At 49.2% G+C, this 21159-nt stretch overlaps 2 non-coding genes and 4 pseudogenes across 2 annotated transcripts; all 6 read left to right on the top strand.

The window, feature by feature from the left end:
• The first annotated feature begins 1258 nt into the window (after positions 1–1258).
• Positions 1259–1469, top strand: LOC124769405 (annotated as a pseudogene).
• Positions 1470–4701: 3232 nt separating this feature from the next.
• On the top strand, positions 4702–4912 carry LOC124769526 (annotated as a pseudogene).
• A 3228-nt stretch (positions 4913–8140) lies between these two features.
• Positions 8141–8351, top strand: LOC124769525 (annotated as a pseudogene).
• Positions 8352–11600: 3249 nt separating this feature from the next.
• Positions 11601–11791, top strand: LOC124769515. The gene has a single exon (XR_007013019.1). It is a non-coding gene; the product is annotated as a U2 spliceosomal RNA (small nuclear RNA).
• Positions 11792–15018: 3227 nt separating this feature from the next.
• On the top strand, positions 15019–15229 carry LOC124769523 (annotated as a pseudogene).
• A 3251-nt stretch (positions 15230–18480) lies between these two features.
• On the top strand, positions 18481–18671 carry LOC124769514. The gene has a single exon (XR_007013018.1). It is a non-coding gene; the product is annotated as a U2 spliceosomal RNA (small nuclear RNA).
• Positions 18672–21159: the final 2488 nt, after the last annotated feature.

Genomic DNA, 21159 nt, shown 5'->3' with positions numbered 1-21159 from the left:
GCGGTGCTTTTCGACCGTTATCGCCCACAATCGGCGCGTGCACCAGTATGTTTGACACATATTCCATTCCGGATGACGACAGTCAAGGACTATTACCTCAATCAAAGTTACGTCCTAACAGTGGCCACCGACAAGGCACGCACATCGAAGCGCCTTTACTAGGCGCTTCGAGGCCAGCCCACACCACATAAATTGGAGGACAGACGACCGTCGGTCATCTGGCACCAAGCTTGGGCTAATATCAACCACCCAGCCCTTCCCACAGAAGTTTCAGCGCTATGGTATCGCGTTGTAAACAATTTAATACCCACTAATCACCGCCTGGCGGCCATCCGCCTATGGCCCTCGGCTGCTTGCGGCCGATGTGGTGACGTAGACACCAGAGAGCATCGTCTCTTATGCCCTCACGTCACAGAAGTGTGGGACCTTGCACGTGTGCTATTAGCGCTGATCGGTGGGACTACACTGGACTATGTGTCAATCGACTGGTTCCTTACCCCTGATATTCAGACCAACCAACGAACACGACGTAACGCAATGGTGTGGCTCTTGGGCCACACCATTTTCACGATCTATGACCTTTGCCTCACCGATGCTGTCTCTTTCATGGACTACCTTTGGAGCCAGCATCGCCTGGCGGAATCTGACCGGAAATATACCATTACTTTTGGAAGATTTCTTAAAGTTGCAATGGTTCATGGTTATCAAAAGGTGTTCCGGGCTGACTAAGGCACCTCGTATAAGAATTGCCTGAGTGTACCCCTGGATCTTTGTCACTCAGACTTTCAAACTACCCTTGACTTACCCATACCCCAGATTTGATATTGGCCTTCAGGGCATCACTAGAGTAGACTGTTCTATGATACTGATAATATGGAAATTGTTAACACGGAAATTGTGTGAACCTTGTATGAAAAATTATTGGAAAATTGGAAAACATAATCTATCTTAGAGGATTATTACTTCGTTAATTCTATGGGCGATGGGATTATCTCGCCAGTTTCGTTTGAGTGTGCTGCCGTCGCTGTTTTTTTTTTATTTTGCCTTCATTTCTGTCTTTATTTATTTCTTTCTATTTAGTTTTTAACATCATCACTTGCTTCACACCTGGAGAGGGAGGTGTGTTTCTGAGTAGTGTGTCGTCGCCCCCAAGGCATAGCAGAGTATGCCTCCGCTTTTATTTTCGGTTTATGGCAATGAGTCTTGCTACTAACAACACCCTGCTTTACGTGCTGCGTCGACACTAGAGGATGGCGGCATTTTTGGAGAGGAAAAGGTAGGTCTATAGGGGAGGTAGGAGGGAAAAAAGTGTAGTATTTGTCTTATCAGCTTAATATCTGATACGTCCTGCATCACACGACCAGAATATTACACTCATTTTTGGCTTATGACGGAGTGCTAGGGGCTTGCTCCACCTCTGTCGCGGGTTGGCCCGGCATTGAAGTACCGCCGGGATCGGCCCACCTAAAATTAATTAAAACACAGCCTGAAATGGGTTAACTTTCTGCAGTGATCAGATATTCCGCTGGTAGCAAAACTTGTCGTAGTTGTTGATGTGCCCAGTAGTTAGTTGCTTACACACCACGATTTCTTTTCATTAATTTAAGATTGTCTTTAGAATTTTTTTTTTTTTTTTTTTTTGCGGTTAGCCGGACGGCACTTGCAGCCGCATTACGCTAGGCTGGTAATTTATGGGGGCACAGGACAGTGCCTTCGGATGCCTCGTTAGCGTCTCTTATGGTCCGGGCACAGATAATTTTAATTACATTTTTTGGAGTTATATCCTTAGCTCCTCGCGAACGTCGTCGTCGTCGCCTCCGCACGCACGCTGAATACGTGTGTACACACGCACACACACATATGCAGTAGGCGGTGGACGATGTAAGCACTCGGCTAGGTGTAGCTCGCGCCAGTATAGCTCGCACCGGCCTGACGCTGCTGTGGGGCGGCCTCACGGCTTCTCCACTGCCCTGGCAGCTAGCGGCGTTCAAATGGGAGTCGCAGTTTACTCCTCGACATGGAGGGTAGTACTGGGATGTTGACGAGTGATCTCGTATTTGGTCGTTCCTTCCGGCACTTGCCTTTGCGATGTTTTCGACGGTCGCCTGTTGCCATATCGGCCCGCACCACCGTGTGTCACTCCCACATGTGGAGCGCACACGCTGCAAGCATTTAGGCCCTGACACTGCGGTTTTTCATCTCTGGCGGTACTCCGCAAGGATACCGCCCTTCGATTGTGCCATTCCAGCACTAATCGAAGTGCTAGGTTTTCCGGCCTGTTAGGAGACCGCTTCTGCAAAACGTGCGAGGAGATGTTTGCTGGTTGCGAGCTACCCGCCGATTTTCTAGCTGTACGTATTGTCCTTAATCCAAAGGTCACAGGTCACTGTCGGGCTAAGGACGTGTTCTTAACACTGATTATAAGTTGGTGGCACGAAGTGTGGCTTCACATCTTAAACAGGTAATGAATAAGGTACACTGGCGTTTCGAATCGAACCACCTTCACCGCTGCTTCTATATACCGTGATGCTGTCTTACTCACCCACCGCCGACGCTCGAACCCCGGCTTCAATTGATCTCTAGATTTCGCCGGTGCCTTCTCCCATCCTTACCTGCTGGCCGTTATGTCGCGGAAGGGTTTCGGGGAGCACTTCATAAGAGTCATCCGGCACTTCTTGGATGGAGCAAATTCCAGAATCATTGTGAACGGCTGCAGATCACGACCAATTCCCATCAGACGATCAGTTCGACAAGGCTGTCCCTTGTCAGTGTATTTTATCGCTTTGGCGCTGGACCCCATGCTGCGTGACATCGGACGGATGGTCGATGGTGTTCCTTTCCCAGGCGTCACCTTCCGCAGTGCGGCATACGCGGATGGTGTAGGTGTGTTTGTAGCAAACGCCAATGACATCGATTCGGTTCGCCGAGTCCTCCACGTTTATGAACGAGCATCCGGTGCCATGTTAAAATCCAACAAAATGGTGCTAATGCCACTAGGGCCACGATCATTGACCATCGAACGCCCATGCAACCGGATTGTAGGGGAACAACGTATCTTGGGTCTTGAGGTGACTGACTGTCCGCAGCGCATGTTAACACTCACGTGCAGGCGGATTCTCACGCGCATCAGAGGATTTTGCATGAGTCACACTGATCGACGACTCGACCTCCATCAACGAATCCAACTGATTAGTACATACATCCTATCACGGGCATAGTATGTAGCACAACTCCATACGCTACCGAAACAAACCAGCAGAGCCATCTCACAAACAGTATATTGCCTATTGTGGCGGCATGCACTATTCAAAGTTGATGCGCAGAATTGTACACTGCCAAAGGTCGATAGTGGCCTTGGACTCATTGACTTTCCCCGCAAATGTGCGGCAATCCTGATTCAAAGTATCGCCACTTTGCGTGAGATTGACCCAGGTCGTACAACAGCGGTGCTTTTCGACCGTTATCGCCCACAATCGGCGCGTGCACCAGTATGTTTGACACATATTCCATTCCGGATGACGACAGTCAAGGACTATTACCTCAATCAAAGTTACGTCCTAACAGTGGCCACCGACAAGGCACGCACATCGAAGCGCCTTTACTAGGCGCTTCGAGGCCAGCCCACACCACATAAATTGGAGGACAGACGACCGTCGGTCATCTGGCACCAAGCTTGGGCTAATATCAACCACCCAGCCCTTCCCACAGAAGTTTCAGCGCTATGGTATCGCGTTGTAAACAATTTAATACCCACTAATCACCGCCTGGCGGCCATCCGCCTATGGCCCTCGGCTGCTTGCGGCCGATGTGGTGACGTAGACACCAGAGAGCATCGTCTCTTATGCCCTCACGTCACAGAAGTGTGGGACCTTGCACGTGTGCTATTAGCGCTGATCGGTGGGACTACACTGGACTATGTGTCAATCGACTGGTTCCTTACCCCTGATATTCAGACCAACCAACGAACACGACGTAACGCAATGGTGTGGCTCTTGGGCCACACCATTTTCACGATCTATGACCTTTGCCTCACCGATGCTGTCTCTTTCATGGACTACCTTTGGAGCCAGCATCGCCTGGCGGAATCTGACCGGAAATATACCATTACTTTTGGAAGATTTCTTAAAGTTGCAATGGTTCATGGTTATCAAAAGGTGTTCCGGGCTGACTAAGGCACCTCGTATAAGAATTGCCTGAGTGTACCCCTGGATCTTTGTCACTCAGACTTTCAAACTACCCTTGACTTACCCATACCCCAGATTTGATATTGGCCTTCAGGGCATCACTAGAGTAGACTGTTCTATGATACTGATAATATGGAAATTGTTAACACGGAAATTGTGTGAACCTTGTATGAAAAATTATTGGAAAATTGGAAAACATAATCTATCTTAGAGGATTATTACTTCGTTAATTCTATGGGCGATGGGATTATCTCGCCAGTTTCGTTTGAGTGTGCTGCCGTCGCTGTTTTTTTTTTATTTTGCCTTCATTTCTGTCTTTATTTATTTCTTTCTATTTAGTTTTTAACATCATCACTTGCTTCACACCTGGAGAGGGAGGTGTGTTTCTGAGTAGTGTGTCGTCGCCCCCAAGGCATAGCAGAGTATGCCTCCGCTTTTATTTTCGGTTTATGGCAATGAGTCTTGCTACTAACAACACCCTGCTTTACGTGCTGCGTCGACACTAGAGGATGGCGGCATTTTTGGAGAGGAAAAGGTAGGTCTATAGGGGAGGTAGGAGGGAAAAAAGTGTAGTATTTGTCTTATCAGCTTAATATCTGATACGTCCTGCATCACACGACCAGAATATTACACTCATTTTTGGCTTATGACGGAGTGCTAGGGGCTTGCTCCACCTCTGTCGCGGGTTGGCCCGGCATTGAAGTACGGCCGGGATCGGCCCACCTAAAATTAATTAAAACACAGCCTGAAATGGGTTAACTTTCTGCAGTGATCAGATATTCCGCTGGTAGCAAAACTTGTCGTAGTTGTTGATGTGCCCAGTAGTTAGTTGCTTACACACCACGATTTCTTTTCATTAATTTAAGATTATCTTTAGAATTTTTTTTTTTTTTTTTGCGGTTAGCCGGACGGCACTTGCAGCCGCATTACGCTAGGCTGGTAATTTATGGGGGCACAGGACAGTGCCTTCGGATGCCTCGTTAGCGTCTCTTATGGTCCGGGCACAGATAATTTTAATTACATTTTTTGGAGTTATATCCTTAGCTCCTCGCGAACGTCGTCGTCGTCGCCTCCGCACGCACGCTGAATACGTGTGTACACACGCACACACACATATGCAGTAGGCGGTGGACGATGTAAGCACTCGGCTAGGTGTAGCTCGCGCCAGTATAGCTCGCACCGGCCTGACGCTGCTGTGGGGCGGCCTCACGGCTTCTCCACTGCCCTGGCAGCTAGCGGCGTTCAAATGGGAGTCGCAGTTTACTCCTCGACATGGAGGGTAGTACTGGGATGTTGACGAGTGATCTCGTATTTGGTCGTTCCTTCCGGCACTTGCCTTTGCGATGTTTTCGACGGTCGCCTGTTGCCATATCGGCCCGCACCACCGTGTGTCACTCCCACATGTGGAGCGCACACGCTGCAAGCATTTAGGCCCTGACACTGCGGTTTTTCATCTCTGGCGGTACTCCGCAAGGATACCGCCCTTCGATTGTGCCATTCCAGCACTAATCGAAGTGCTAGGTTTTCCGGCCTGTTAGGAGACCGCTTCTGCAAAACGTGCGAGGAGATGTTTGCTGGTTGCGAGCTACCCGCCGATTTTCTAGCTGTACGTATTGTCCTTAATCCAAAGGTCACAGGTCACTGTCGGGCTAAGGACGTGTTCTTAACACTGATTATAAGTTGGTGGCACGAAGTGTGGCTTCACATCTTAAACAGGTAATGAATAAGGTACACTGGCGTTTCGAATCGAACCACCTTCACCGCTGCTTCTATATACCGTGATGCTGTCTTACTCACCCACCGCCGACGCTCGAACCCCGGCTTCAATTGATCTCTAGATTTCGCCGGTGCCTTCTCCCATCCTTACCTGCTGGCCGTTATGTCGCGGAAGGGTTTCGGGGAGCACTTCATAAGAGTCATCCGGCACTTCTTGGATGGAGCAAATTCCAGAATCATTGTGAACGGCTGCAGATCACGACCAATTCCCATCAGACGATCAGTTCGACAAGGCTGTCCCTTGTCAGTGTATTTTATCGCTTTGGCGCTGGACCCCATGCTGCGTGACATCGGACGGATGGTCGATGGTGTTCCTTTCCCAGGCGTCACCTTCCGCAGTGCGGCATACGCGGATGGTGTAGGTGTGTTTGTAGCAAACGCCAATGACATCGATTCGGTTCGCCGAGTCCTCCACGTTTATGAACGAGCATCCGGTGCCATGTTAAAATCCAACAAAATGGTGCTAATGCCACTAGGGCCACGATCATTGACCATCGAACGCCCATGCAACCGGATTGTAGGGGAACAACGTATCTTGGGTCTTGAGGTGACTGACTGTCCGCAGCGCATGTTAACACTCACGTGCAGGCGGATTCTCACGCGCATCAGAGGATTTTGCATGAGTCACACTGATCGACGACTCGACCTCCATCAACGAATCCAACTGATTAGTACATACATCCTATCACGGGCATAGTATGTAGCACAACTCCATACGCTACCGAAACAAACCAGCAGAGCCATCTCACAAACAGTATATTGCCTATTGTGGCGGCATGCACTATTCAAAGTTGATGCGCAGAATTGTACACTGCCAAAGGTCGATAGTGGCCTTGGACTCATTGACTTTCCCCGCAAATGTGCGGCAATCCTGATTCAAAGTATCGCCACTTTGCGTGAGATTGACCCAGGTCGTACAACAGCGGTGCTTTTCGACCGTTATCGCCCACAATCGGCGCGTGCACCAGTATGTTTGACACATATTCCATTCCGGATGACGACAGTCAAGGACTATTACCTCAATCAAAGTTACGTCCTAACAGTGGCCACCGACAAGGCACGCACATCGAAGCGCCTTTACTAGGCGCTTCGAGGCCAGCCCACACCACATAAATTGGAGGACAGACGACCGTCGGTCATCTGGCACCAAGCTTGGGCTAATATCAACCACCCAGCCCTTCCCACAGAAGTTTCAGCGCTATGGTATCGCGTTGTAAACAATTTAATACCCACTAATCACCGCCTGGCGGCCATCCGCCTATGGCCCTCGGCTGCTTGCGGCCGATGTGGTGACGTAGACACCAGAGAGCATCGTCTCTTATGCCCTCACGTCACAGAAGTGTGGGACCTTGCACGTGTGCTATTAGCGCTGATCGGTGGGACTACACTGGACTATGTGTCAATCGACTGGTTCCTTACCCCTGATATTCAGACCAACCAACGAACACGACGTAACGCAATGGTGTGGCTCTTGGGCCACACCATTTTCACGATCTATGACCTTTGCCTCACCGATGCTGTCTCTTTCATGGACTACCTTTGGAGCCAGCATCGCCTGGCGGAATCTGACCGGAAATATACCATTACTTTTGGAAGATTTCTTAAAGTTGCAATGGTTCATGATTATCAAAAGGTGTTCCGGGCTGACTAAGGCACCTCGTATAAGAATTGCCTGAGTGTACCCCTGGATCTTTGTCACTCAGACTTTCAAACTACCCTTGACTTACCCATACCCCAGATTTGATATTGGCCTTCAGGGCATCACTAGAGTAGACTGTTCTATGATACTGATAATATGGAAATTGTTAACACGGAAATTGTGTGAACCTTGTATGAAAAATTATTGGTAAATTGGAAAACATAATCTATCTTAGAGGATTATTACTTCGTTAATTGTATGGGCGATGGGATTATCTCGCCAGTTTCGTTTGAGTGTGCTGCCGTCGCTGTTTTTTTTTTATTTTGCCTTCATTTCTGTCTTTATTTATTTCTTTCTATTTAGTTTTTAACATCATCACTTGCTTCACACCTGGAGAGGGAGGTGTGTTTCTGAGTAGTGTGTCGTCGCCCCCAAGGCATAGCAGAGTATGCCTCCGCTTTTATTTTCGGTTTATGGCAATGAGTCTTGCTACTAACAACACCCTGCTTTACGTGCTGCGTCGACACTAGAGGATGGCGGCATTTTTGGAGAGGAAAAGGTAGGTCTATAGGGGAGGTAGGAGGGAAAAAAGTGTAGTATTTGTCTTATCAGCTTAATATCTGATACGTCCTGCATCACACGACCAGAATATTACACTCATTTTTGGCTTATGACGGAGTGCTAGGGGCTTGCTCCACCTCTGTCGCGGGTTGGCCCGGCATTGAAGTACGGCCGGGATCGGCCCACCTAAAATTAATTAAAACACAGCCTGAAATGGGTTAACTTTCTGCAGTGATCAGATATTCCGCTGGTAGCAAAACTTGTCGTAGTTGTTGATGTGCCCAGTAGTTAGTTGCTTACACACCACGATTTCTTTTCATTAATTTAAGATTATCTTAAGAATTTTTTTTTTTTTTTTTTGCGTTTAGCCGGACGGCACTTGCAGCCGCATTACGCTAGGCTGGTAATTTATGGGGGCACAGGACAGTGCCTTCGGATGCCTCGTTAGTGTCTCTTATGGTCCGGGCACAGATAATTTTAATTACATTTTTTGGAGTTATATCCTTAGCTCCTCGCGAACGTCGTCGTCGTCGCCGCCGCACGCACGCTGAATACGTGTGTACACACGCACACACACATATGCAGTAGGCGGTGGACGATGTAAGCACTCGGCTAGGTGTAGCTCGCGCCAGTATAGCTCGCACCGGCCTGACGCTGCTGTGGGGCGGCCTCACGGCTTCTCCACTGCCCTGGCAGCTAGCGGCGTTCAAATGGGAGTCGCAGTTTACTCCTCGACATGGAGGGTAGTACTGGGATGTTGACGAGTGATCTCGTATTTGGTCGTTCCTTCCGGCACTTGCCTTTGCGATGTTTTCGACGGTCGCCTGTTGCCATATCGGCCCGCACCACCGTGTGTCACTCCCACATGTGGAGCGCACACGCTGCAAGCATTTAGGCCCTGACACTGCGGTTTTTCATCTCTGGCGGTACTCCGCAAGGATACCGCCCTTCGATTGTGCCATTCCAGCACTAATCGAAGTGCTAGGTTTTCCGGCCTGTTAGGAGACCGCTTCTGCAAAACGTGCGAGGAGATGTTTGCTGGTTGCGAGCTACCCGCCGATTTTCTAGCTGTACGTATTGTCCTTAATCCAAAGGTCACAGGTCACTGTCGGGCTAAGGACGTGTTCTTAACACTGATTATAAGTTGGTGGCACGAAGTGTGGCTTCACATCTTAAACAGGTAATGAATAAGGTACACTGGCGTTTCGAATCGAACCACCTTCACCGCTGCTTCTATATACCGTGATGCTGTCTTACTCACCCACCGCCGACGCTCGAACCCCGGCTTCAATTGATCTCTAGATTTCGCCGGTGCCTTCTCCCATCCTTACCTGCTGGCCGTTATGTCGCGGAAGGGTTTCGGGGAGCACTTCATAAGAGTCATCCGGCACTTCTTGGATGGAGCAAATTCCAGAATCATTGTGAACGGCTGCAGATCACGACCAATTCCCATCAGACGATCAGTTCGACAAGGCTGTCCCTTGTCAGTGTATTTTATCGCTTTGGCGCTGGACCCCATGCTGCGTGACATCGGACGGATGGTCGATGGTGTTCCTTTCCCAGGCGTCACCTTCCGCAGTGCGGCATACGCGGATGGTGTAGGTGTGTTTGTAGCAAACGCCAATGACATCGATTCGGTTCGCCGAGTCCTCCACGTTTATGAACGAGCATCCGGTGCCATGTTAAAATCCAACAAAATGGTGCTAATGCCACTAGGGCCACGATCATTGACCATCGAACGCCCATGCAACCGGATTGTAGGGGAACAACGTATCTTGGGTCTTGAGGTGACTGACTGTCCGCAGCGCATGTTAACACTCACGTGCAGGCGGATTCTCACGCGCATCAGAGGATTTTGCATGAGTCACACTGATCGACGACTCGACCTCCATCAACGAATCCAACTGATTAGTACATACATCCTATCACGGGCATAGTATGTAGCACAACTCCATACGCTACCGAAACAAACCAGCAGAGCCATCTCACAAACAGTATATTGCCTATTGTGGCGGCATGCACTATTCAAAGTTGATGCGCAGAATTGTACACTGCCAAAGGTCGATAGTGGCCTTGGACTCATTGACTTTCCCCGCAAATGTGCGGCAATCCTGATTCAAAGTATCGCCACTTTGCGTGAGATTGACCCAGGTCGTACAACAGCGGTGCTTTTCGACCGTTATCGCCCACAATCGGCGCGTGCACCAGTATGTTTGACACATATTCCATTCCGGATGACGACAGTCAAGGACTATTACCTCAATCAAAGTTACGTCCTAACAGTGGCCACCGACAAGGCACGCACATCGAAGCGCCTTTACTAGGCGCTTCGAGGCCAGCCCACACCACATAAATTGGAGGACAGACGACCGTCGGTCATCTGGCACCAAGCTTGGGCTAATATCAACCACCCAGCCCTTCCCACAGAAGTTTCAGCGCGATGGTATCGCGTTGTAAACAATTTAATACCCACTAATCACCGCCTGGCGGCCATCCGCCTATGGCCCTCGGCTGCTTGCGGCCGATGTGGTGACGTAGACACCAGAGAGCATCGTCTCTTATGCCCTCACGTCACAGAAGTGTGGGACCTTGCACGTGTGCTATTAGCGCTGATCGGTGGGACTACACTGGACTATGTGTCAATCGACTGGTTCCTTACCCCTGATATTCAGACCAACCAACGAACACGACGTAACGCAATGGTGTGGCTCTTGGGCCACACCATTTTCACGATCTATGACCTTTGCCTCACCGATGCTGTCTCTTTCATGGACTACCTTTGGAGCCAGCATCGCCTGGCGGAATCTGACCGGAAATATACCATTACTTTTGGAAGATTTCTTAAAGTTGCAATGGTTCATGGTTATCAAAAGGTGTTCCGGGCTGACTAAGGCACCTCGTATAAGAATTGCCTGAGTGTACCCCTGGATCTTTGTCACTCAGACTTTCAAACTACCCTTGACTTACCCATACCCCAGATTTGATATTGGCCTTCAGGGCATCACTAGAGTAGACTGTTCTATGATACTGATAATATGGAAATTGTTAACACGGAAATTGTGTGAACCTTGTATGAAAAATTATTGGAAAATTGGAAAACATAATCTATCTTAGAGGATTATTACTTCGTTAATTGTATGGGCGATGGGATTATCTCGCCAGTTTCGTTTGAGTGTGCTGCCGTCGCTGTTTTTTTTTTATTTTGCCTTCATTTCTGTCTTTATTTATTTCTTTCTATTTAGTTTTTAACATCATCACTTGCTTCACACCTGGAGAGGGAGGTGTGTTTCTGAGTACTGTGTCGTCGCCCCCAAGGCATAGCAGAGTATGCCTCCGCTTTTATTTTCGGTTTATGGCAATGAGTCTTGCTACTAACAACACCCTGCTTTACGTGCTGCGTCGACACTAGAGGATGGCGGCATTTTTGGAGAGGAAATGGTAGGTCTATAGGGGAGGTAGGAGGGAAAAAAGTGTAGTATTTGTCTTATCAGCTTAATATCTGATACGTCCTGCATCACACGACCAGAATATTACACTCATTTTTGGCTTATGACGGAGTGCTAGGGGCTTGCTCCACCTCTGTCGCGGGTTGGCCCGGCATTGAAGTACCGCCGGGATCGGCCCACCTAAAATTAATTAAAACACAGCCTGAAATGGGTTAACTTTCTGCAGTGATCAGATATTCCGCTGGTAGCAAAACTTGTCGTAGTTGTTGATGTGCCCAGTAGTTAGTTGCTTACACACCACGATTTCTTTTCATTAATTTAAGATTATCTTAAGAATTTTTTTTTTTTTTTTGCGGTTAGCCGGACGGCACTTGCAGCCGCATTACGCTAGGCTGGTAATTTATGGGGGCACAGGACAGTGCCTTCGGATGCCTCGTTAGCGTCTCTTATGGTCCGGGCACAGATAATTTTAATTACATTTTTTGGAGTTATATCCTTAGCTCCTCGCGAACGTCGTCGTCGTCGCCGCCGCACGCACGCTGAATACGTGTGTACACACGCACACACACATATGCAGTAGGCGGTGGACGATGTAAGCACTCGGCTAGGTGTAGCTCGCGCCAGTATAGCTCGCACCGGCCTGACGCTGCTGTGGGGCGGCCTCACGGCTTCTCCACTGCCCTGGCAGCTAGCGGCGTTCAAATGGGAGTCGCAGTTTACTCCTCGACATGGAGGGTAGTACTGGGATGTTGACGAGTGATCTCGTATTTGGTCGTTCCTTCCGGCACTTGCCTTTGCGATGTTTTCGACGGTCGCCTGTTGCCATATCGGCCCGCACCACCGTGTGTCACTCCCACATGTGGAGCGCACACACTGCAAGCATTTAGGCCCTGACACTGCGGTTTTTCATCTCTGGCGGTACTCCGCAAGGATACCGCCCTTCGATTGTGCCATTCCAGCACTAATCGAAGTGCTAGGTTTTCCGGCCTGTTAGGAGACCGCTTCTGCAAAACGTGCGAGGAGATGTTTGCTGGTTGCGAGCTACCCGCCGATTTTCTAGCTGTACGTATTGTCCTTAATCCAAAGGTCACAGGTCACTGTCGGGCTAAGGACGTGTTCTTAACACTGATTATAAGTTGGTGGCACGAAGTGTGGCTTCACATCTTAAACAGGTAATGAATAAGGTACACTGGCGTTTCGAATCGAACCACCTTCACCGCTGCTTCTATATACCGTGATGCTGTCTTACTCACCCACCGCCGACGCTCGAACCCCGGCTTCAATTGATCTCTAGATTTCGCCGGTGCCTTCTCCCATCCTTACCTGCTGGCCGTTATGTCGCGGAAGGGTTTCGGGGAGCACTTCATAAGAGTCATCCGGCACTTCTTGGATGGAGCAAATTCCAGAATCATTGTGAACGGCTGCAGATCACGACCAATTCCCATCAGACGATCAGTTCGACAAGGCTGTCCCTTGTCAGTGTATTTTATCGCTTTGGCGCTGGACCCCATGCTGCGTGACATCGGACGGATGGTCGATGGTGTTCCTTTCCCAGGCGTCACCTTCCGCAGTGCGGCATACGCGGATGGTGTAGGTGTGTTTGTAGCAAACGCCAATGACATCGATTCGGTTCGCCGAGTCCTCCACGTTTATGAACGAGCATCCGGTGCCATGTTAAAATCCAACAAAATGGTGCTAATGCCACTAGGGCCACGATCATTGACCATCGAACGCCCATGCAACCGGATTGTAGGGGAACAACGTATCTTGGGTCTTGAGGTGACTGACTGTCCGCAGCGCATGTTAACACTCACGTGCAGGCGGATTCTCACGCGCATCAGAGGATTTTGCATGAGTCACACTGATCGACGACTCGACCTCCATCAACGAATCCAACTGATTAGTACATACATCCTATCACGGGCATAGTATGTAGCACAACTCCATACGCTACCGAAACAAACCAGCAGAGCCATCTCACAAACAGTATATTGCCTATTGTGGCGGCATGCACTATTCAAAGTTGATGCGCAGAATTGTACACTGCCAAAGGTCGATAGTGGCCTTGGACTCATTGACTTTCCCCGCAAATGTGCGGCAATCCTGATTCAAAGTATCGCCACTTTGCGTGAGATTGACCCAGGTCGTACAACAGCGGTGCTTTTCGACCGTTATCGCCCACAATCGGCGCGTGCACCAGTATGTTTGACACATATTCCATTCCGGATGACGACAGTCAAGGACTATTACCTCAATCAAAGTTACGTCCTAACAGTGGCCACCGACAAGGCACGCACATCGAAGCGCCTTTACTAGGCGCTTCGAGGCCAGCCCACACCACATAAATTGGAGGACAGACGACCGTCGGTCATCTGGCACCAAGCTTGGGCTAATATCAACCACCCAGCCCTTCCCACAGAAGTTTCAGCGCGATGGTATCGCGTTGTAAACAATTTAATACCCACTAATCACCGCCTGGCGGCCATCCGCCTATGGCCCTCGGCTGCTTGCGGCCGATGTGGTGACGTAGACACCAGAGAGCATCGTCTCTTATGCCCTCACGTCACAGAAGTGTGGGACCTTGCACGTGTGCTATTAGCGCTGATCGGTGGGACTACACTGGACTATGTGTCAATCGACTGGTTCCTTACCCCTGATATTCAGACCAACCAACGAACACGACGTAACGCAATGGTGTGGCTCTTGGGCCACACCATTTTCACGATCTATGACCTTTGCCTCACCGATGCTGTCTCTTTCATGGACTACCTTTGGAGCCAGCATCGCCTGGCGGAATCTGACCGGAAATATACCATTACTTTTGGAAGATTTCTTAAAGTTGCAATGGTTCATGGTTATCAAAAGGTGTTCCGGGCTGACTAAGGCACCTCGTATAAGAATTGCCTGAGTGTACCCCTGGATCTTTGTCACTCAGACTTTCAAACTACCCTTGACTTACCCATACCCCAGATTTGATATTGGCCTTCAGGGCATCACTAGAGTAGACTGTTCTATGATACTGATAATATGGAAATTGTTAACACGGAAATTGTGTGAACCTTGTATGAAAAATTATTGGTAAATTGGAAAACATAATCTATCTTAGAGGATTATTACTTCGTTAATTCTATGGGCGATGGGATTATCTCGCCAGTTTCGTTTGAGTGTGCTGCCGTCGCTGTTTTTTTTTTATTTTGCCTTCATTTCTGTCTTTATTTATTTCTTTCTATTTAGTTTTTAACATCATCACTTGCTTCACACCTGGAGAGGGAGGTGTGTTTCTGAGTAGTGTGTCGTCGCCCCCAAGGCATAGCAGAGTATGCCTCCGCTTTTATTTTCGGTTTATGGCAATGAGTCTTGCTACTAACAACACCCTGCTTTACGTGCTGCGTCGACACTAGAGGATGGCGGCATTTTTGGAGAGGAAAAGGTAGGTCTATAGGGGAGGTAGGAGGGAAAAAAGTGTAGTATTTGTCTTATCAGCTTAATATCTGATACGTCCTGCATCACACGACCAGAATATTACACTCATTTTTGGCTTATGACGGAGTGCTAGGGGCTTGCTCCACCTCTGTCGCGGGTTGGCCCGGCATTGAAGTACGGCCGGGATCGGCCCACCTAAAATTAATTAAAACACAGCCTGAAATGGGTTAACTTTCTGCAGTGATCAGATATTCCGCTGGTAGCAAAACTTGTCGTAGTTGTTGATGTGCCCAGTAGTTAGTTGCTTACACACCACGATTTCTTTTCATTAATTTAAGATTATCTTAAGAATTTTTTTTTTTTTTTTTTTTGCGTTTAGCCGGACGGCACTTGCAGCCGCATTACGCTAGGCTGGTAATTTATGGGGGCACAGGACAGTGCCTTCGGATGCCTCGTTAGTGTCTCTTATGGTCCGGGCACAGATAATTTTAATTACATTTTTTGGAGTTATATCCTTAGCTCCTCGCGAACGTCGTCGTCGTCGCCGCCGCACGCACGCTGAATACGTGTGTACACACGCACACACACATATGCAGTAGGCGGTGGACGATGTAAGCACTCGGCTAGGTGTAGCTCGCGCCAGTATAGCTCGCACCGGCCTGACGCTGCTGTGGGGCGGCCTCACGGCTTCTCCACTGCCCTGGCAGCTAGCGGCGTTCAAATGGGAGTCGCAGTTTACTCCTCGACATGGAGGGTAGTACTGGGATGTTGACGAGTGATCTCGTATTTGGTCGTTCCTTCCGGCACTTGCCTTTGCGATGTTTTCGACGGTCGCCTGTTGCCATATCGGCCCGCACCACCGTGTGTCACTCCCACATGTGGAGCGCACACGCTGCAAGCATTTAGGCCCTGACACTGCGGTTTTTCATCTCTGGCGGTACTCCGCAAGGATACCGCCCTTCGATTGTGCCATTCCAGCACTAATCGAAGTGCTAGGTTTTCCGGCCTGTTAGGAGACCGCTTCTGCAAAACGTGCGAGGAGATGTTTGCTGGTTGCGAGCTACCCGCCGATTTTCTAGCTGTACGTATTGTCCTTAATCCAAAGGTCACAGGTCACTGTCGGGCTAAGGACGTGTTCTTAACACTGATTATAAGTTGGTGGCACGAAGTGTGGCTTCACATCTTAAACAGGTAATGAATAAGGTACACTGGCGTTTCGAATCGAACCACCTTCACCGCTGCTTCTATATACCGTGATGCTGTCTTACTCACCCACCGCCGACGCTCGAACCCCGGCTTCAATTGATCTCTAGATTTCGCCGGTGCCTTCTCCCATCCTTACCTGCTGGCCGTTATGTCGCGGAAGGGTTTCGGGGAGCACTTCATAAGAGTCATCCGGCACTTCTTGGATGGAGCAAATTCCAGAATCATTGTGAACGGCTGCAGATCACGACCAATTCCCATCAGACGATCAGTTCGACAAGGCTGTCCCTTGTCAGTGTATTTTATCGCTTTGGCGCTGGACCCCATGCTGCGTGACATCGGACGGATGGTCGATGGTGTTCCTTTCCCAGGCGTCACCTTCCGCAGTGCGGCATACGCGGATGGTGTAGGTGTGTTTGTAGCAAACGCCAATGACATCGATTCGGTTCGCCGAGTCCTCCACGTTTATGAACGAGCATCCGGTGCCATGTTAAAATCCAACAAAATGGTGCTAATGCCACTAGGGCCACGATCATTGACCATCGAACGCCCATGCAACCGGATTGTAGGGGAACAACGTATCTTGGGTCTTGAGGTGACTGACTGTCCGCAGCGCATGTTAACACTCACGTGCAGGCGGATTCTCACGCGCATCAGAGGATTTTGCATGAGTCACACTGATCGACGACTCGACCTCCATCAACGAATCCAACTGATTAGTACATACATCCTATCACGGGCATAGTATGTAGCACAACTCCATACGCTACCGAAACAAACCAGCAGAGCCATCTCACAAACAGTATATTGCCTATTGTGGCGGCATGCACTATTCAAAGTTGATGCGCAGAATTGTACACTGCCAAAGGTCGATAGTGGCCTTGGACTCATTGACTTTCCCCGCAAATGTGCGGCAATCCTGATTCAAAGTATCGCCACTTTGCGTGAGATTGACCCAGGTCGTACAACAGCGGTGCTTTTCGACCGTTATCGCCCACAATCGGCGCGTGCACCAGTATGTTTGACACATATTCCATTCCGGATGACGACAGTCAAGGACTATTACCTCAATCAAAGTTACGTCCTAACAGTGGCCACCGACAAGGCACGCACATCGAAGCGCCTTTACTAGGCGCTTCGAGGCCAGCCCACACCACATAAATTGGAGGACAGACGACCGTCGGTCATCTGGCACCAAGCTTGGGCTAATATCAACCACCCAGCCCTTCCCACAGAAGTTTCAGCGCTATGGTATCGCGTTGTAAACAATTTAATACCCACTAATCACCGCCTGGCGGCCATCCGCCTATGGCCCTCGGCTGCTTGCGGCCGATGTGGTGACGTAGACACCAGAGAGCATCGTCTCTTATGCCCTCACGTCACAGAAGTGTGGGACCTTGCACGTGTGCTATTAGCGCTGATCGGTGGGACTACACTGGACTATGTGTCAATCGACTGGTTCCTTACCCCTGATATTCAGACCAACCAACGAACACGACGTAACGCAATGGTGTGGCTCTTGGGCCACACCATTTTCACGATCTATGACCTTTGCCTCACCGATGCTGTCTCTTTCATGGACTACCTTTGGAGCCAGCATCGCCTGGCGGAATCTGACCGGAAATATACCATTACTTTTGGAAGATTTCTTAAAGTTGCAATGGTTCATGGTTATCAAAAGGTGTTCCGGGCTGACTAAGGCACCTCGTATAAGAATTGCCTGAGTGTACCCCTGGATCTTTGTCACTCAGACTTTCAAACTACCCTTGACTTACCCATACCCCAGATTTGATATTGGCCTTCAGGGCATCACTAGAGTAGACTGTTCTATGATACTGATAATATGGAAATTGTTAACACGGAAATTGTGTGAACCTTGTATGAAAAATTATTGGAAAATTGGAAAACATAATCTATCTTAGAGGATTATTACTTCGTTAATTGTATGGGCGATGGGATTATCTCGCCAGTTTCGTTTGAGTGTGCTGCCGTCGCTGTTTTTTTTTTATTTTGCCTTCATTTCTGTCTTTATTTATTTCTTTCTATTTAGTTTTTAACATCATCACTTGCTTCACACCTGGAGAGGGAGGTGTGTTTCTGAGTAGTGTGTCGTCGCCCCCAAGGCATAGCAGAGTATGCCTCCGCTTTTATTTTCGGTTTATGGCAATGAGTCTTGCTACTAACAACACCCTGCTTTACGTGCTGCGTCGACACTAGAGGATGGCGGCATTTTTGGAGAGGAAATGGTAGGTCTATAGGGGAGGTAGGAGGGAAAAAAGTGTAGTATTTGTCTTATCAGCTTAATATCTGATACGTCCTGCATCACACGACCAGAATATTACACTCATTTTTGGCTTATGACGGAGTGCTAGGGGCTTGCTCCACCTCTGTCGCGGGTTGGCCCGGCATTGAAGTACCGCCGGGATCGGCCCACCTAAAATTAATTAAAACACAGCCTGAAATGGGTTAACTTTCTGCAGTGATCAGATATTCCGCTGGTAGCAAAACTTGTCGTAGTTGTTGATGTGCCCAGTAGTTAGTTGCTTACACACCACGATTTCTTTTCATTAATTTAAGATTATCTTAAGAATTTTTTTTTTTTTTTTGCGGTTAGCCGGACGGCACTTGCAGCCGCATTACGCTAGGCTGGTAATTTATGGGGGCACAGGACAGTGCCTTCGGATGCCTCGTTAGCGTCTCTTATGGTCCGGGCACAGATAATTTTAATTACATTTTTTGGAGTTATATCCTTAGCTCCTCGCGAACGTCGTCGTCGTCGCCGCCGCACGCACGCTGAATACGTGTGTACACACGCACACACACATATGCAGTAGGCGGTGGACGATGTAAGCACTCGGCTAGGTGTAGCTCGCGCCAGTATAGCTCGCACCGGCCTGACGCTGCTGTGGGGCGGCCTCACGGCTTCTCCACTGCCCTGGCAGCTAGCGGCGTTCAAATGGGAGTCGCAGTTTACTCCTCGACATGGAGGGTAGTACTGGGATGTTGACGAGTGATCTCGTATTTGGTCGTTCCTTCCGGCACTTGCCTTTGCGATGTTTTCGACGGTCGCCTGTTGCCATATCGGCCCGCACCACCGTGTGTCACTCCCACATGTGGAGCGCACACGCTGCAAGCATTTAGGCCCTGACACTGCGGTTTTTCATCTCTGGCGGTACTCCGCAAGGATACCGCCCTTCGATTGTGCCATTCCAGCACTAATCGAAGTGCTAGGTTTTCCGGCCTGTTAGGAGACCGCTTCTGCAAAACGTGCGAGGAGATGTTTGCTGGTTGCGAGCTACCCGCCGATTTTCTAGCTGTACGTATTGTCCTTAATCCAAAGGTCACAGGTCACTGTCGGGCTAAGGACGTGTTCTTAACACTGATTATAAGTTGGTGGCACGAAGTGTGGCTTCACATCTTAAACAGGTAATGAATAAGGTACACTGGCGTTTCGAATCGAACCACCTTCACCGCTGCTTCTATATACCGTGATGCTGTCTTACTCACCCACCGCCGACGCTCGAACCCCGGCTTCAATTGATCTCTAGATTTCGCCGGTGCCTTCTCCCATCCTTACCTGCTGGCCGTTATGTCGCGGAAGGGTTTCGGGGAGCACTTCATAAGAGTCATCCGGCACTTCTTGGATGGAGCAAATTCCAGAATCATTGTGAACGGCTGCAGATCACGACCAATTCCCATCAGACGATCAGTTCGACAAGGCTGTCCCTTGTCAGTGTATTTTATCGCTTTGGCGCTGGACCCCATGCTGCGTGACATCGGACGGATGGTCGATGGTGTTCCTTTCCCAGGCGTCACCTTCCGCAGTGCGGCATACGCGGATGGTGTAGGTGTGTTTGTAGCAAACGCCAATGACATCGATTCGGTTCGCCGAGTCCTCCACGTTTATGAACGAGCATCCGGTGCCATGTTAAAATCCAACAAAATGGTGCTAATGCCACTAGGGCCACGATCATTGACCATCGAACGCCCATGCAACCGGATTGTAGGGGAACAACGTATCTTGGGTCTTGAGGTGACTGACTGTCCGCAGCGCATGTTAACACTCACGTGCAGGCGGATTCTCACGCGCATCAGAGGATTTTGCATGAGTCACACTGATCGACGACTCGACCTCCATCAACGAATCCAACTGATTAGTACATACATCCTATCACGGGCATAGTATGTAGCACAACTCCATACGCTACCGAAACAAACCAGCAGAGCCATCTCACAAACAGTATATTGCCTATTGTGGCGGCATGCACTATTCAAAGTTGATGCGCAGAATTGTACACTGCCAAAGGTCGATAGTGGCCTTGGACTCATTGACTTTCCCCGCAAATGTGCGGCAATCCTGATTCAAAGTATCGCCACTTTGCGTGAGATTGACCCAGGTCGTACAACAGCGGTGCTTTTCGACCGTTATCGCCCACAATCGGCGCGTGCACCAGTATGTTTGACACATATTCCATTCCGGATGACGACAGTCAAGGACTATTACCTCAATCAAAGTTACGTCCTAACAGTGGCCACCGACAAGGCATGCACATCGAAGCGCCTTTACTAGGCGCTTCGAGGCCAGCCCACACCACATAAATTGGAGTAGTAGTAGTAGTAGTAGAGGGGTTTTGGGGGCGCACGACAGCAAGGTCTTCAGCGCCCGTGCAGTATCACAGTGAGACGGGTGTCAAGGAGAGAGAGAGGAAAAAAAAAAAAAAAAAAAAAAAAAAAAAAAAAAAAAAAAAAAAAAACCCTCAGAACAGTGACATAAAATGGAACATAAAACACGGGGAACAATCATTGAAAAAATGTGCTCACCCACACCGAAGCGTGGGATGAAGCAGGGCGTCAGCAGTAAAACATGGACAACACAGGAAGAAAATGGTAGAGGGAGCTAAAACAATGTAGCACATGGAAGTGGCTG

Source organism: Schistocerca piceifrons, unplaced genomic scaffold (assembly GCF_021461385.2).
Source record: "Schistocerca piceifrons isolate TAMUIC-IGC-003096 unplaced genomic scaffold, iqSchPice1.1 HiC_scaffold_701, whole genome shotgun sequence".
Classification (NCBI taxonomy): Eukaryota; Metazoa; Arthropoda; class Insecta; order Orthoptera; family Acrididae; genus Schistocerca; species Schistocerca piceifrons.
The sequence above is the reverse complement of the archived record's forward strand: the minus strand, read 5'-3'. Positions and strand labels throughout refer to the sequence as shown.